The following is an 18,265-nucleotide window of genomic DNA, read 5'->3' on the forward strand; positions in this document are numbered from 1 at the left end:
CAGAGTTGTTCCTAAGAGGCTGCGCCTTGGATCCACTGTCAGGGGATACAGAGCAGACTTGATTCTACAGAGAGCACAAAATCACCTTTTAAGTGAAAAGATAAGACAGGTCCATTTCACTATAGATGCCCTCCAGATCAAGATCAGCCAGACCCTGCAGGAACTGGAAATCCTTCTACCCTCTCCAATCTTAGAAGAGGTTTACAAGTTTGCGGACAAGGCTCAGCGGGCCCAACACTCTAAAGGAAAAGAAAGACAACGCAGGAAATTTTACACCTTGCTTTCAAAAACACACACTCCTCATCCTGAACCTACACAACCCAGAGAAGAAAACACACCTGAAGTCAGTCAGGAGAAATGGGTTAAGAACTTTTCAGACAGGATTCTCACTGAACCTGAAAAGAGAGTATTAGCCAAAGGACTCAATTTTGCCATTTCTCCACAACAGTTGCCCATAGTGGACCTCATTGATCCCCCAGGGATCAATAAAGTATTCTGATTCTGATTCTGATTCTGATCACAGCCACAGAATCTGCCATACGGATTAATAAATTATCACAGACAGAAGCAGAGCAAATCAGGATGAAAGTCTCAGCCACGCTCTCCAGTGCCAAAGTCCCTCCATCCAACCTCACAATACAGGAAAAGAAGGCCGTCGCTTCCCTGAGCAATGACCACAACATCACTGTTTTACCAGCTGATAAGGGAAGATGCACCGTGGTCCTAAACACTACAGATTACCATACAAAGATCACTACTCTCCTCAGTGACAACAATACCTACGAAGCCCTAAAGCGAGACCCCACAAGCAGCTACAAAAAGAAAGTTATAGCTTGCCTTCAAGACTTTGAAAAGGACAAAATTATTGACCGCCTTACATATCACCGCCTTTACCCAGGGGATGCCATACCCTGCATCTATGGACTTCCTAAGATCCACAAGGAAGCTGTCCCACTCAGACCCATAGTCAGTAGCATAAATTCAGCCACTTACAACATTGCTAAACACCTTGCTACCATCCTTGCTCCTCTTGTGGGGAACACCCCACACCGCATCAAGAACTCCACCGACTTCACCGACAAGGTCCAGAAACTTACCCTGGATCCAGATGAAACCATGGTGTCCTTTGATGTAGTCTCTCTCTTCACTTGCATACCCACCACGGAGGCCGTGGAGACTGTCAGAAAACGACTACAAGAAGACAGCTCCTTGGAGGACAGGACCAACTTCACACCCGATCAGATTTGCACACTGTTAGACCTCTGCCTCACCACTACATATTTCAAGTACAACGAAGGCTTTTACAGACAAAAACATGGCTGTGCCATGGGCTCCCCCGTGTCACCTATTGTAGCCAACCTTTACATGGAGGAAGTGGAAAGGAAGGCTCTTGGCTCTTTCAAAGGAAGAGTACCCAGCCACTGGTACAGATATGTGGACGACACCTGGGTCAAAATCAAGACACAAGAAGTGGAATCCTTCACTGCGCACATTAACGCTGTGGATAAAAACATCAAGTTCAGCAGGGAAGACACAAAGGACGACTGTTTGCCTTTCCTGGACTGCGCCGTGCACATTGAAGAGAACGGCAAACTCAACATCGAAGTTTACCGGAAGCCCACACACACGGACCAGTACCTCCTCTTTGACTCCCATCACCCTTTGGAACACAAACTTGGAGTAATTAGGACCCTACACCACCGGACAGAACATGTTCCCTCTAAGCCTGAAGGAAAAAAGAAGGAACACACACATGTAAAGGAAGCACTCAAAACGTGCGGCTATCCTAAATGGGCGTTCTTAAAGTCAGCAAAGAGGCACAGAAAAGAAGACCAGACACCAGCGAGGGAGGATAAGAAGGACAGACGCAACAACATTGTCATCCCCTATGTAGCCGGTGTATCAGAAAAACTCAGGAGAGTTTTCTCCAAGCACGACATCCCGGTGTATTTCAGACCCAGCAACATACTCAGACAGAAACTGGTTCACCCAAAAGACAAAACGCCAAAACACAAACTTAACAATGCGGTGTATGCTGTACAGTGCAGCGAGGAATGCTCAGACCTCTACATTGGAGAGACCAAACAGCCACTTCACAAGCGCATGGCACAACACAGAAGAGCCACCTCCACAGGACAAGACTCAGCAGTCCATCTGCATCTTAAGGATAAAGGACACTCTTTCGAGGATGCCAATGTTCACATTTTGGACAGAGAGGACAGATGGTTTGAAAGAGGAGTGAAAGAAGCCATCTATGTCCACTGTGAGCGACCATCTTTGAACAGAGGCGGGGGTTTACGACACCACCTCTCTGCCATCTATAATCCAGTTTTGAGATCCCTTCCCAGACGCCTTAACGCCCACTCACATCCTGGGCCATCTGACCTCAGGAATTCGCATGATAAGGTGGGGCCAGGTTTCACAATGAACACACCCGAAACTCTGGCTGATTGGGACCCACACCCAGTTTCACACCTTGGCTCAGGCGATTAGAGGATCATCAGGGGGTCTTTTTGTCCCTCTGTGGGGGGTTACTCCCACTAGGTTTATATCTGGGACTCTCCACCATTTGACCTTAGAACTGAAGAAGCTTCTCGGATGAGAGGTGAAACGTCTTCAAGCAACTTAAAGAACTCCAGACGCTTTTCTTTGCAAGCTCCTTTGACAATGCAAACTCTGTTTGCCAGCAACCAAGTTGTAAGTATGTAAGTAAGTAGAGTTTATTTATATAGCACCTTTCACAGACATGTGTCACAAAGTGCTTTACAAGGTGCTCTCAGCGTCAAGTCTCCAACCTAAAGAAACATCTGGAAGTAAGTTCTTTTTAAAAAAAACTAATGTTAGCTTACAGCAGCTACCTTGTTTTAGTTGTGGTAGCTACCTGGGTTGCCACTTCAGTATCTTCGATGTACTAATGCTGTGTGATTTATTACTATTACTGAAGGCTACTCACCACCAAGCTAACATCTCGTGTTAACATAAGTCTTTGCTCCTCTACAGAGGGGCCGATGGCGCGATATGGCAGCCTCGCTTCTGTCAGTCTGCCCCACTGACTGGTCTGCCCCAGGGCAGCTGTGGCTACAACTGTAGCTTGCCTCCACCAGTGTGTGAATGTGACAGTGAGTGAATAGTGGCATTGTAAAGCGCTTTGGGTGCCTTGAAAAGCGCTATATAAATCCAATCCATTATTATTATTATTATTATTATTATTATTATTATTATTATTATTATTATTATTACAGTAAATATACTGCCTATTCAGGGAGATCTGGGCTTAACAGCCAATTGTTAGAAAAGAATAAACACGAATTTGCAGGATGTGATTGCTACATTCATGTAGTTGTAAAAAGCATGACAATACATTAAGTAATCCAATGTATTCAGAATACATTACTCATTGAGTAACTTAACTTATGTTAGACAGAATTGGTCCTAGCACTGAACCCTGTGGAACACCATAATTAACCTCAGCGTGTGAAGAGGACTCTCCATTTACATGAACAAATTGGAGTCAGGACAACTGTCAGAGGCCATAATAAGATCATTTGTAACCTTCACTAAAGCTGTTTCTGTGCTGTGATGAGCTCTGAAACCTGACTGAAACTCTTCAAATAAGCCATTCCTCTGCAGATGATCTGTTAGCTGTTTGACAACTACTCTTTCAAGGATTTTTGATATGAAAGGAAGGTTGGAGATTGGCCTATAATTAGCTAAGACTGCTGGGTCTAGAGATGGCTTTTTAAGTAAAGGTTTAACTACAGCCAGCTTGAAGGCCTGTGGTACACAGCTGATTATTAGAGATAGGTTGATCATATTTAAGAAGCATTAATTAATGGCAGGACTTCTTTGAGCAGTTTTGTAGGAATGGGGTCTAAAAGACATGTTGATGGTTTGGAGGAAGTAATTATTGAAGTTAACTCAGAAAGATCAATTGGAGTAAAACAGTCAAGTAGTAAGTCAAGTCAAGTATTTATTTATTGTCATTGTCAAAGAACAATGAAATTGCGTTTGGGGCTTCCGTACAACCCGTAAAACAAACAAACAAATACCCCTTAAAACCCAAGTGTAAATATTTAACCCAGTGTGACTTCAGTGCAATGAGACAATCCTTAGCAACAACATGAGAACAAGACAGGTAATGTTCATAGGACATTCAGACAAAGACCTGAGAAACATGACAAAATGCAACAATGCAACCCGTTCAATATTATTGTACTGTGAGATATGATGGTTGTCTATTTAAGAAAGGGGGGGGGGGGGGGAAGAGAGAATAAAGATATAATGCACCAATGCAAACCAGTTCAGTGCTATTAAGAAGTTGGATATGGTTATTGTCCGTGAGAGGGGGGCAGAGAGGGGAGGGGGGCAGAATTCAGGAGCCTCACAGCCTGTGGATACAGGCTGTTGGCCAGTCTGGATGTTCTGGCCTGTATAGACCTGTACCTTCTCCCTGAGGGCAGCAGGTGGAAAAGGTGGCGCGCAGGGTGATGTTGGTCCCGCAGGGTACTGTGCACCCTCCTCAGACAGCGAGTGGGGAAGATATTACTAATCTCTGGCAGAATTGTTCCAATAATTCTGCCAGCTTCTTTCACCACCCGCTGGAGTGCTTGCTGGTCGGCCTTGGTGCAGCTGGGGAACCACACTAGAAATCCATGCGTCAGGACGCTGCTGATGGCACAGTTATAGAAGTTCAACATCAGAGGTCTGGGAATGTGTGCGCTCCGTAGTCTCCTCAGGTAGTAGAGGCGCTGTTGGGCCTTCCGTGCAACTAAGGTGATATGGTTGCCCCAGGACAGGTCCTCGGTCACAGTTACCCCCAAGAATTTAAAACTGCTCACCCTCTCCACCGCCTCACTGCCAATGAAGAGAGGCAGATGGTTGTTATGACCCTTCCTCCGGAAATCTACAATGATCTCCTTGGTCTTTTTGGTGTTTAAGACCAAGTTATTGTCGTGGCACCATGACTCTAGTTGTTGCACCTCTGTCCTGTAGTTTGTCTCATTGTTGTTGGATATAAGTCCGAGCACTGTGGTGTCATCGGCAAACTTAACAATGAGATTGGACGCGCAGGAGGAAATACAGTCATGGGTGAAGAGAGTGTATAGCAGAGGGCTCAGAACACACCCCTGAGGGGCACCGGTGTTGACCACAAGGGTGGAAGAGGTGTTCTTACCCACTCTGACACTCTGTCTGCGGTTAGTGAGGAAGTCCACAATCCAGTTGCACAGAGAGGAGTTGAGTCCCAGTTGGTGGAGTTTGGGACGGAGTTTATATGGCCGGATGGTATTAAAAGCCGAGCTGTAGTCTACAAAGAGGAGCCGTGCATAGGTGTTCCTGTGTTCCAAGTGCTTCAATAATGTGTGCAGCACTATGGCGATCGCATCCTCAGTTGACCGGTTCTCCCTGTATGCAAACTGGTGCGGGTCCAGAGATGGTGGAAAAGCAGCTCTGATGTGTTTAATGACCAGTCTCTCCAGGCATTTGGCGGGAATGGGGGTGAGTGCCACAGGTCTGAAATCGTTCAGACATGTGACATTTGACTGTTTTGGGATGGGAACGATGGTTGCTGCTTTGAAACAGGATGGTACCAGTGAACAGGACAGCGAGGTGTTATATATAGAGGTGAAGACGTCCACCAGGTCCGCAGCACAGTCTTTTAGCACCCGGCCCAGCACTCCATCCGGCCCGGCCGCCTTCCTGGTGTTAATGCTCCGGAACACACGCCTCAGCTCATGAGTGCTCAGGACCGGAGCAGGGTCGGTTGAGGGGAGAGGGGACAGGACAGGGTCGGTGTTCTCCCTATCAAAGCGGGCATAAAAGAGGTTTAGGTCCTCAGCCAGAGTAGGACTATCGGCTGAGGGTGATGGTGTTCTCCTTTTGTAGTCCGTGATAGCCCTGATGCCTTCCCAGACCTGCTTTGGGTTTGTGATGTTCTCAAACCTGGCCTCGATACGCCTCCTGTGCTGCTGCTTGGCAGTCTTGATGCCTCTTCTCAGGTTAGCCCTGGCAGCACTGTATGCCTCCTGGTCCCCGGAGTTGAAAGCGTTGTTCCTCGTTCGAATAAGTTGTTGAACTCTGTGTGTCATCCAGGGTGGATTATTAGGGAACACACGGAGTCGTTTCCAAGTTGTTACATTGTCCACACAGAAACAGATGTAGTCCAAGACAGTGGAGGTGTAACTGTCCAATGCGACACGATTGTCAGTGTCCTGCACCTTGAATACCTCCCAGTCTGTGCAGTGGAAACAGTCCTGAAGCATCGGAATAGCATCCTGCGGCCATGTTCTCACGGTTTTGGTTGTAATCCCAGTGCTCTTGATCTTTTGTGTGTATATTGGGTGTAGCAGAAGGGAGAGATGGTCTGACAGACCCAGGTGGGGATAGGCCTGGGCTCTGTATGCATTCGCCATGTTGGTGTACACCTGGTCCAAAGTTCTATCTCCTCTGGTAGCACACTTCACATTTCGGTGGAAATTGTGAAGTACAGATTTCAGATCCGCGTGATTAAAATCCCCAGCCGCAATAAAGACACTGTCCGGGTGTGCTACCAGGCTGTTATTGATGCTGCTGCTCAGTTGTGCTAACGCTAGCTTAGCATTAGCATCTGGTGGAATGTAAACAGCGCAGATGTAAACGGCAGAAAATTCCCGAGGGAGATAGAATGGACGGCACTTTAACACCAACAGTTCTACCTCTGTACTGCACAGTCTTTCCGTTACCGTGACGTTCGTGCACCAGAAGTTGTTAATATAGATGCACAGCCCCCCGCCGGTCTTCTATCGAGCCGACAGGTCTGCGGACTCGGGTAGAGTCCGCAGACCTGTCGGCTCGATAGGCGGTGCGGCCTGCTAGATCAATAGCCGCATCGGGAATGGCGCTGTCCAGCCAGGTTTCAGTAAAAATCATGCACGAACAGTTGTTGAAAGTCCGTCGAGTGGCGATCTGCAGTCGTATTTCATCCAGTTTGTAACGGATTGAACGGGCATTGGAGAGGAATATGGTCGGGAGTGGTGGTTTAAACGGACTAGCCTTTAGCCGTGCCCACAGGCCTCCCCGCCTGCCTCTCTTCTGCCTCCGCTCGCAGCGTCTCCTCCTGCGGCTTGCTGTTGCGGGTAGCCCCGGGGGTTGCTTGACGATCTCCGGGGGGATGAGATACTCGGATGTTAATTGAAGATCTCCACGGCTTAGTTGTAGTAGATCATCTCTATTATATTGAAGTAACCCCAGACTGTGTGAAATGATACACAGTACCACCAAAAGTGCAAAAGTGTAGGAGCTCCGGGCCGCTGCGTCTGTGCGCGCCGCCATCTTGATCAGATTACCTAAGTCTAAATGAATATCAATGGTACTGAAAGTAGCTGTAGATAATATTACATCTGTGAGATGATTATAAGTCATTTTTTTCTCTAAAGGTTAAAATGTTATTTGTAAAGAAGTTCATGAAATCATTACTAGTTAACGTTAAAGGGATGGTTGGCTCAACAGAGCTCTGACTTTTTGTCAGCCTGGCTACAGTGCTGAAGAGAAACCTGGTGTTGTTCTTATTTACTTCAATCAGTGATGAATAGTAAGATGTTCTGGCTTTGCGGAGGGCTTTCTTATAAAGCAACAAACTATTTCTCCAGGCTAAATGATGATCCTCTAAATTTGTGACACGCCATTTCCTCTCCAGCTTACGAGTTATCTGCTTTAAGATACGTGTTTGAGAATTATACCACGGAGTCAGGTACTTCTGATTTGAGACCTTAGTTTTCACAGGAGCTACAGTATCCAGAGTCGTACGTAGTGAGGAGGTGAAATTATTAACAAGATGATCGACCTCTGTTGGAGTAGCGTTCAGATAGCTGCTCTGCTCTATGTTGGTACAGGGCATTGAAGATGATAACAGTGGGTGGATTATATTCTTAAACTTAGTTACAGCGCTTTCAGAAAGACATCTACTTTGATAAAGTCTACTCCCCACTGCTGTGTAATCAATTATTGTAAATTTGAATGTTATCAGGAAATGATCAGACAGGAGAGGGTTTTTGTCAAATGTTCAGTTTCTATGCCATATGTTAAAACAAGACTTAGCATTATGTCAATTAGATGTCCTCACTAAGATATGAATGTGTGTGTGTGTGTGTGTGTGTGTGTTGGTGTGTGAGCAGCAGAATGGAAGCTGAGAGCTGCTGGAGCCTCCGTCGGGGGGGGGGGGGGGGGGGGTGAAGCAGGAGCTGTATTCATCATGCGCCCCTCCCTGCCTTCCTCGCATGCTTGCTGTAGTCTTCTAATAATAGCATCGATGCACAATCTGAAGGATGGCGTCACTTGTGTATGACGTAAGCTGCTGTGACGTAAAGGCATGCTGGGAGCTGGCAGGATTGCCGTATACGGTGATGGTGATCAGCAGAGCGTGCAGCGCTGGGCTGTGACGCAGGCGGAGGGAGGGGCTTAGGGGGCCGTGGTGACTGCAGAGCTGCAGGGAGCCGGCTCTATTTATAGCAGCAGTGTTGCCTGCAGCCTGTGCTGTGATCACAGTGGTTCTCCCTTTGCTGTCACTGTTTTCATTTCCACAGTGGATGCTGGTGATCTCACGCTTCTGTTTATTAATAAGTGCATTTAAATCTGCATCGGTCGCTTCTGTGAGCATATTTCATAGAGAACATCATAGTACACAATAGTGTAATTATAATAATCTTCCAGCAAACTGATGTATTCTCACAAACTTGGAATGAATCTATTAAAATGCGTGTGGGCGCCGGTTTGTGGATGCCACCATGTTCCCCCACCATCTTGAATTCAATAGCAGAGATTGACGCTACCCGATCCGTACCGGAAACCCGATCGGTACTCCGCATGCGCAAATCATACGTCACTTCCTCTCTTTGCCAACATTGCGACATTCAATATATTTGAATGATACGGTTAGCGCCCAGTTAGCTCCTAGCATTTCTCAACAGCTCTGCCTCCTTTTCGACTACCGGGACATGTAAACAATGGATAATCCGTATACAAACAAATTCACGCTTTTCTCCTCAACAGAGAGCGTTCCCCGATTGAACAACAGCGCCGTAAAATAAGAAGAATGGCGCCTAATTACAGAGTTAATAACACAGACTTTGTAATATGTCACGTGTAGATTAAGCAGCCAGATGAAGTGTTTACTGACAATTGACAGTGATAGCGCACATCATCATCACTATTCTAATCAATCCTCTCCACACAGACAAGCATAAACACACTCGACTATCACTAAATCAAATTTAACACACGTTTGTAATGACGCTAATTCAGTTTACAATAGGGTTCATTCACTCTGTCAGCAGGTGGCAGTATCCTCGTACACTGGGGAGTAAACTGCCATTAAACGAACAGAAGAAGAAAACCCCTGCACATGCACAGTACGGATCGGGTAGACCCGATTTGTATGGTCCAACTTTGCACATGCGCAGTAAGGATCGGTGAGTCCTGATCCGTAACTATCTTTTTATTTTTCGTTTTTGTCTACATTATTTTGAAATGTTTCATTATTGGAAACATTTTAAGAGATACTTATTATTCTTAACATCTTAACAGATACTCTGACCTGTAACTATCGTAAAAAAAAGTAGACACCTTTCGCGCATGTGGGGTACCGATCGGGTTTCCGGTACGGATCGGGTAGTGACAGAGACTGCACTCCACCTAATCGTGGAGGAGTGCAGGAGTAAGTTTAGGGTAGTTACTTGGATAAATCAGAGGGTGTTACTGTTGAGCTGTGCATGCCCTGTTAACAGGCCCCTGTTTATAGTTTGTGCTGCCGCTCAGTGTTTTTTTTAAGTTTAGTCTAATGATAATGAGTTTAATGAGATGTTTATGTGGCAGCTGATGGAATGCGAAGAGTTTGTGTTCTCGTGTGTTCATGCAAAGTAATGCATGACAAAGCATTAGCTGTTAAGCTACACTTTGCTAATACCGGTAGCTTTGACCCAGGAACTGGCCTCGTTTACGTGACTATGTTTTATACATTTGGTTTTCTTTGTTGTACTTTTAATAATTAAGCAAAGTGGTTACTGTGATTGCTTTGCAAGGGCCAGTAGCAGAGATGTGGTAGTTTACGTCAGGGTGTCTGAATAAACGGCCGTCGCAGCCAAATTGAACACCTCTGTCCGACTCATCTTTCTACTGTGAGCCCAATCCAATACCACCCAGAGTCCGTGGTGTAGGAGGCTCGCGCGCAGGTTGGGTTTTTACATAAGAACCAGTCCGTTTACCAGTCCATCCCAGCAACAATGAGATAATCACAAATCCCCTCTGTCTCACGGTTCATGTGGTAAGCGGCTGCAGATTTAAAGCACTTTGACATCAGATGATTCTTTTTGATTCAAAAACATGTTTTACACAAACAGCAGCAGAAACATGCTGGCGGCTGTGGCCAATTAACAAATGCTTGTCCTGCACAAGAATTTGGAATGACATCAGGAATTAGCAGAGCTCAATCCTTACATTGGGTGAGTGCTGAGTGTTTGTATATGTGTGCATGAGGGTGGGAATGCATGTTTGTGTCTGTGTGTGCCTGTTTGTCTGTGTCTGTGTGTCAGGTCGGGTCTTAGACTCCACCTCTCTGGGAACTCCCAGGCCCTCCAAAGTGTGGAGGCCTATCTCCCCTCACCACACTCCCTGCCGGTGACTGATGCCCTCAGGGGTCGGTGCATTGGTGGTTCTTGGTGTCCGGGGCTGGGCGCACAGGTATGTACCAGCTCACTCTCAGTGGCTACTTGGCGGGGCCTGGCGCCTGTTGCTCGGTCAGGCCTCTTCCGGGGCGCGGGGGGCCCTCGGGCCTCTGGGCCTGCGGCTCGGTTCACTCTGGCACAGCTGGCTGCCGGCGGAGCTGGCGGGCACGCCGGTGCAGCCCCCTTTAGCTTCTGCTCGGTGGCTACTGGGTGACCCCTCGTCTGGGGATCCTCAGCCCTTCCCATGAGGGTGGCACGGATGCCCCTCCGGTGGTCCTCCTTGGGCTCTCGCACTCTGGGGCCTCTGGATGTCTGGGGCCTGGATCTCCTCCATGCCTGCTTCATGCCCTGGGGGACGGGGCTATGGCTCTCTACATCCTCTTGCAGACCATTACGTGGGGAAACCATTTGAATACAAGCGCGCTGATCCACACAGGTATGCACACGGGTGTTCACTGCTCATAGACTTAAATCACACCTTTCTTGGCTGCTACTTCAAAGCACATTGTGCGCTGTCTGTCCTGCGTGCTGCACAACAACATTGAATATTTAGTATTTACTGCTGTTTACACTTAGCTAGATTAATGCGATGGTGTTGTGTTTAGTATGTTGCTTTGTTTTGTTTTTTTTGCTTGTTTTCTATTCTTTTTCTCCCAACAGGTGATCCAGGAGATTTTTTTTCCCTTTCTTACTTTCCCTCTCCCCTTCTGTTTTTCTTTTCCTTCCTCTTTCTTTCTCCCTTTCCTAACCCTCACTCATGTCTGTCCCGTCTGTAACAACTGAAAATAATATAAAATAAATAATGAAAACAAAGGTCGATCAAATGGACCAATACGGCAATGCCATGATGATCCATTTGGCAAAATAAATCCATTGGGTATCCTTGTTGGTCTTCAGACAACAATTCTGACGGCTAAAGAACCAAATGGGACAGGCAAAAAAAAAGAAGAAAAAAAGGAATTAGCAGAGCTTAGATCAAACTTTTAAAATGAAAAAAAATTTGGTTGATTAATAGGCTGGTGTGCCACGCCACCCCCTCGATCTGTGCTTCGAGGATTCTGATCGACTCGGGGGTGTTGATTCATTTAAGCTAACATAATCATCCTGTAACCAGGTTTCTGTAAGGCAGAGTAAATCGATTTGTTGATCAGTTATTAACTCATGTACTAACAGAAGCTTAGAAGAGAGAGACCTAATGTTTAATATTCCACATTTCACCGTTTTACTCTTTGGTGCAGATGTGGATTGTTGGGTTTTTCTCTGTATGTATTATAGTAGGGTCTACCTTACAGTATAAAACACCTTGAGATGACTGTTATTGTGATTTGGTGCTGTATAAATAAAACTGAATTGAATTGAATTCAAACAGGAAGGAGACTCGTCCCACCTCTCTACATAACATCCAACTCAGCGAATTTTCCTGCATCTCTTCATTCATGTTGCACCATGTTACAGTAGTTCTCTGGATATTCTGAGACATCATCCATCCAGCTTCTTCCACTTACCTCATTCAGGGTCGCAGGGGGTGGAGCCTATCACAGCTGACTTCGGGGTAGGATCCAGTCTGCACAGGATTCCAGTCTTTTGTAGGGCCAAGGTTAGAGGACACTGTCCAACATTACTTAAGAACAGAGGATGGATAATTAACTGTAATGAAACCTTCATTTAACCAGGGTAGGGGCCAAGACATCAAAAGAAAGTGTGAAGTGTCGAAAGACAAGCATAAAGGCTGTCGGGTCTTTCATAGATGTATTCAGACTTCTATGGTTTATATTTATATCACCTATTTGACATGAGGTCCAGTCAGTGGTTTCTATGATCCGCCTACAAGCCACATGAGGCTGGTGTGTCATCACAGTTTGGAAACATGCATGAGCAGCCTGATGGAGTTCCCGTTCCTGCCCACACAAAGGAGTTCTTTCTCCTCCTTTACGTACCAACACATAGCTCTGCTGGGCCCAAATGGATAAACATACCCAGGTGTATCAGCGTGGGAGGCTGTTGGATGGTCCTGAGGTTTGGTTCAGCAGCAGCGTCTCCGTCCTGGTGTCCCCGTCAGAGCGTAGCTGAAGCTCGGGGATGACAGCGTGTGTCTGATAACTGCAGTGCAGAGCTCTGTTTGCTGCAGTCACGACTGCCCCACAGAAACAGCCACAGAGAGGACAGCGTGACAGGAAATGGCTGACAGGATGATTTCCAGTCGCATGCTTTCTCCTCTGGCTTTGGGCTGTGCAATTAATCGCCAACGTTTTAAACAGGCAGATGCTTAACAAACATCTGTATTAACTGTTTAATCACGCATTAATGTATATATCAGCTGTATTTGGACTCTTATACACTGAGGACAAGCTGCTGCTGGATTTAATTGTTGTATTGACAGGTTGATATTTGGCCTCATTAATTATAGAAATACTATTTGTGCTCTAACACTCTGCTGTTAGAGTTTCCCAAGTCACTACATCGGTCTGTGAGCCTGAGCGCAGGGTGACGAAGCTCAGACCTGAGCTCAAGAGAGAGAGGAGCTGGTAACGGTGAGAGAACGGCACAAGGTTCCTCTTCTCGTGGCCAGATCACCGACATTGGGATGATTGCTTGTGTTTGCACCTCGTGTCCGAGGCTCCAGGCTCTAACTTTTAAAAACTGTATTGCTTTTTAGTTGGAAAAGTTGGATTTCTTTATTTCTCACACAGTACGGCCTCAGTGCTAGTGAAGTAATGATGTCATCACCAGTTATAGACCTTCGGATGAATTTGCGTCACACGAGAGAGAGTGCATGCAAACAAATTAATCAATAAAAGCATGCAAAGCTGTGTAACTTAGTTGCTTGGTCAGCCCAAGTGTCTCTGGTAGGTTGTAGAGTATGCAGAGTACGTAGCTTGGAGCCAGAGTTGGGGAGTAACGGAATACATGTACTGCCGTTACGTATTTAAAATACAAAATATGAGTAACTGTATTCCGTTACAGTTACCGTTTAAAAAGGTGGTATTTAGAATACAATTACTTTGTTGAAATAAATGGATTACATGGCGGTCCTCTGTAATTCTGGTCATTCCATGCCGCACATTGCGGCTGGAAACCCAAACAAAACACGCGAGAAGAGGCTGTTTAAAAATTAAAAAAAATAAAAAATCGTCCTGTTGGTATAGCGTCAGTCAAACAATGGAGCCGGAGCCAGCACAACAGAGTCAGGAATGCGTTTCAGAGTTGGAAGTTCCAACACCATTTTATATTCAAAGAAGAAAGGGGTGGGCGGAATTTCACAGTGCAATGCAAACTCTGCTTGCTAGCAAAGAAGATGCTCTCTGTGTCAAAAGACTCCACCTCCAATCTAACAAAACATCTGAAAGTAAGTTATTTTTAAAAAACTAACATTAACATACTGCAAATATCTTATTTTAGTTGTGGTAGCTACCTAGGCTATATGCCACTTCAGTAGCTTCAATATAATATTGCTGTGATTTTAGCTAACATTGTTAGCTGGCGTTAACGTTAGTTCATAGACTGTTAAACTTGATAGATAGCATTAACGAGCTGTAAATTATCGTGTGCAGTTGTGAAAGCAATCCCAAAATGATTAACAGTAGGGTGGACATTAAGGTTGGGCGAGATTAAAAATTTTTCCAACCGACAATCGTCAGTCAAACGATAACCAACATAATGGTAAATGGTAAATGGCCTGTATTTGTATAGCGCTTTTCTAGTCCCTAAGGATCCAAAAGCGCTTTACACAATCAGTCATCCACCCATTTACACACACACGCAGTCAACCCATTCACACATAATCGCGGAGGTGACTTGTTAATGGGCGGAGCAATGTAATAATGCACGGACTGATTTGCGCATTTAGAACATAAATAGAAAGTTTAGTTTGGGGGGGATATTTTATCTTCTTTTCTTGTTGAAGTTTCTATATTAACATATCTACTCTTTGGATTATTCATTTATTTATTCGAGTTGCACCAAAGTGCACAAAAAACGTAAATTTACCTCTGATATTTTTTATGGTTGCTGGAAGTGACATTTTGGCTTTTAACTTATTTGTTTTTTGGTCGAGTATCTAAGACATAAACACTGGAACACAGTTAAAGTGGAAAAAGAAGTCAGTTTCTTCTATCCCTCCCCACCATTGTGGTTTGTTTATTTAAATTAAATGTTTTGTTTTTTCTTGAACATAGACTACTGCTTTTCTTTCATTCTGTTATGAGTTTGAGTAAATGAATCGCTGCATTTGTTCATGGCGTTAAAACACCACTATTATATTTTCCATTGACTGCTTCTCTTACCTTCAACCAACATTATTATTATAATTACTCATTGGCAAAAAAAAAAAATTCCTCTTGTAAAAACAATCGGTGAAAGGCTCAACTTATTGTTGATAGTCGAGATATTCGTCCAATTGCCCAACTTTTTTGCAGTGATCTTGAATACAAAACTATTTCTTCATCAGTAATATTTTATCTTTTGGTCGGTCTCTCTCTTTTTTTTTTTTTCAGAGGATGCATCCCAGGGTTATACACAGTTTACCCAAAGCAAATACATCGTATCATGGTGATGAACAAAGTGGCAAAGACACAGCCCCTCCTCCTCTCAAACAAGCTATCCTTAGCACTCCAGCCATCACCCAAAGGAGAGTAAATTCCTTGGTATCTGACTTCATAGTCAATGAAGTGCAGCCCTTTTCTACCGTTGAGAACACCTCATTCCGTAAGATGGTTGAAGGACTAAGTGGGGGCAGGAGTCCTGTTTGCAGAAAAACATTGATGACTCACATTGAGAAAACTTTTCCAAAAATGAAGGAAGCAATAACTGAAATTTTTCTACATACTCAAAATGTGTTGTGGTGGGGCGTGGTCTGCGGTGCCGTGCAGGGAGGGCGGACGCACCTGCACGGCATCCTTAATCACGCCCGCCTAGTTAAAAACACGGGGACTCAGGGGTTTGGGTGTGTTGTGGTGTGACGTGAATTAAATAAAGATGGCTCTGAACGTTGCTCCGTGGTCCCGCCGTGCCTTATTCACGCCACATTGGTGCCGAAACCCAGGAGGCAGCACGGCGGGTCCATATCGGAGCCAGGGAATGGAGGAGCTGGCCAAGAGGGTGGCCGAAATGGCGGCCGCCCAGCGGGAGCAGGCGGCGGAGGTGTGTCGCCAGCAGGAAGAGCTGCAGGACCGGTCCGAGCGCCACCTGGAAAGGATTGGGGATGGCGGCGCTGCTCTGGGCCTGGGCGCCATCCCCACAGGTGTGGAGCTCAGAGTACCATGCAATCGAGAAGCTAATGAATCTAGCTGAAAGTCAGCTCAATGAAATCTGTGAACAACTGAAGGTGGCAAAACTGCATCCTCAAGAGACAGTGTTTCTCAAAGAGTAGCAGCCATTCTGAAACCACTTGCCTACTCAGTCAACCTGTTCCAGGGGGAAAAGAACTGCTATTTCGGATATGTGATTCCCACCCTTCTCAGTCTGAAAGCTAAGTTATCTGAAAAGTTGACACAAGTGCAATTTTCAACTCACATCCTCTTAGCGATCATCAAAGCAATTGACACTCGATTTGCAGCTGTATTAGCCTCCCATGAAGCAAGGATGGCAGCATCCACCATCCCAAAATTTCGACTCTGGTGGCTTGCTGATGATGAAAGAGAATCCATGAGAAGAACAATGGTCCAATGGTCTCCTCAACACAGAACCTTCTAATGACACCAGCACCACTGGACATGCCTCAGTGGGAAATGAGCCAGAAGATGATGATGACAGCTTCTTCAGTTTTCAGAGTACACAGGTGACCTGTTCTACAGCGGAGGATGAGGTACAGAGGTATCTTCAAGATTCAGATAAGACACTGACCTCATTAAAGAGATATCCATTGATCAGAGCCCTCTTCTTAAAGTACAATACAACTCTGCCATCAAGTGCTCCTGTCGAGCGTCTCTTTAGCCACGGAGGACTTGTTTTCACGCCACACCGTAACTGCATGACAGACAAACACTTTGAACAGGTGCTCTTGCTGCGTTACAACCGCCTTTACTGGACTGTAGACTAGGCGAAACAGATGTAGGTAGTCTGCTGAAACTATCTTGGTATTGTTCACAGATAGGGCTTGCAACCTCAGTATTTTGTAGTCTTTAGTATTTGTTTTTGGCATGCATTCAAAAAGCAGCACCTCATATGTTTACTGCAATTGTTCGCCAATTATTTGATTTTTGGGGCCAATTAAGGTTTTCAACCAAGCAGTTCAGCACTGACACCTTGGACAGTTCTTTGTTGCATGCCTTTGTTAAATGGCCATAAGGTAATGTTGCTGAGTTGCATAAAACATATATTGTCTTGTTTTAAAAATTATAGGGGTAAGGTTTAAAATGTAATTTCTCATTGTTACATTGAGTTTGAATATCTGAGTTGTATTGAAAAATCTTTTGTAATTTAAAATTATTGGTGGAAGAATAATATTGACAGTAAATGCCAAAATAAGATATTTTTAATTTTTGAGTATAATTTTATATATATCCTTTCTTGTCCTAATAAGAAAACAGTCATTGAAAATGCTGATATTTTTTCTCCTTCTGCAAGGCTACTTTTTATTTGAACTAAGTGATGTTGGTGACCATAACAGTAAATACTTTTCAATGGCATATTTTTTGTCTTCCACTTGTCAGGTTTATATATAAAAAAAATGTTAAGGAAAGACTGTGCTTTTTTATTATCTTTAAGAAGACAAAACAGCTTATACAAACATACCCAAGCCTTTGCTCCTCTACATTACATATATTTTCTTAAGTTGGGCTTAACAGTTAATTGGTAAAGAAAAACAAACAAGGATTTGCAGGATGTGATAGCGACATTTGTGTAGTTGTAAAAAGCATGACAATATATTAAGTAATCCAAAGTATTCAGAATATGTTACTCACATTGAGTAACTTAACGGAATACATTACAAAATACATTTTGAGGCATGCATTCTGTAATCTGTACTGGAATACATTTTAAAAGTAACCTTCCCAACACTGCTTGGAGCGTAAACCTGTGGTCGTGGTTTGTTGGGTAACACTACGTAATTTCCAACTTCAATATTCAATATATTTGATTTGAAATTAGAATGTAATTCTGAACTTTGGCTCACCATAGCGCTCACAGACAGACTGCGATCTCAACCAAGAGGATCGATGACACCTCTGTGGAATTGGACAATCAGAACATCAAACTGAAGATATTCGTATCTTTAGTCCTTCCTTTCTTGCCTCCACGCTCCCCACGCTTCAGGATCAGGTTCTGGGATGTTCTTCTGTGTTTTTGCTGGCGTGGGAATTGCAGCAGAGTCAAGAGCACGAGTGCAGCAGTGCTGGTGTAGTGCTGCCTCGTGCACAATCATCAGTGCACTCAGTGACGTGCGAATCACGGCCCAGCCAGCCGGAAACTCGCCAGCGGCCTGTTAATAGTATGCTGTTTAACCAGGGGAAGACTGGAGAGAGGGCATGTCCTCCTCTGTATGAGAGAGCAGGTCAGGCCGTGGCCAGGCACACGCTCATTAAGGTTTTACCGTTTTTCCTGCACTCGCAGGGCTGCAGCACAAACACACC

Source organism: Astatotilapia calliptera, chromosome 2 (genome assembly GCF_964374335.1).
Source record: "Astatotilapia calliptera chromosome 2, fAstCal68.1, whole genome shotgun sequence".
Classification (NCBI taxonomy): Eukaryota; Metazoa; Chordata; class Actinopteri; order Cichliformes; family Cichlidae; genus Astatotilapia; species Astatotilapia calliptera.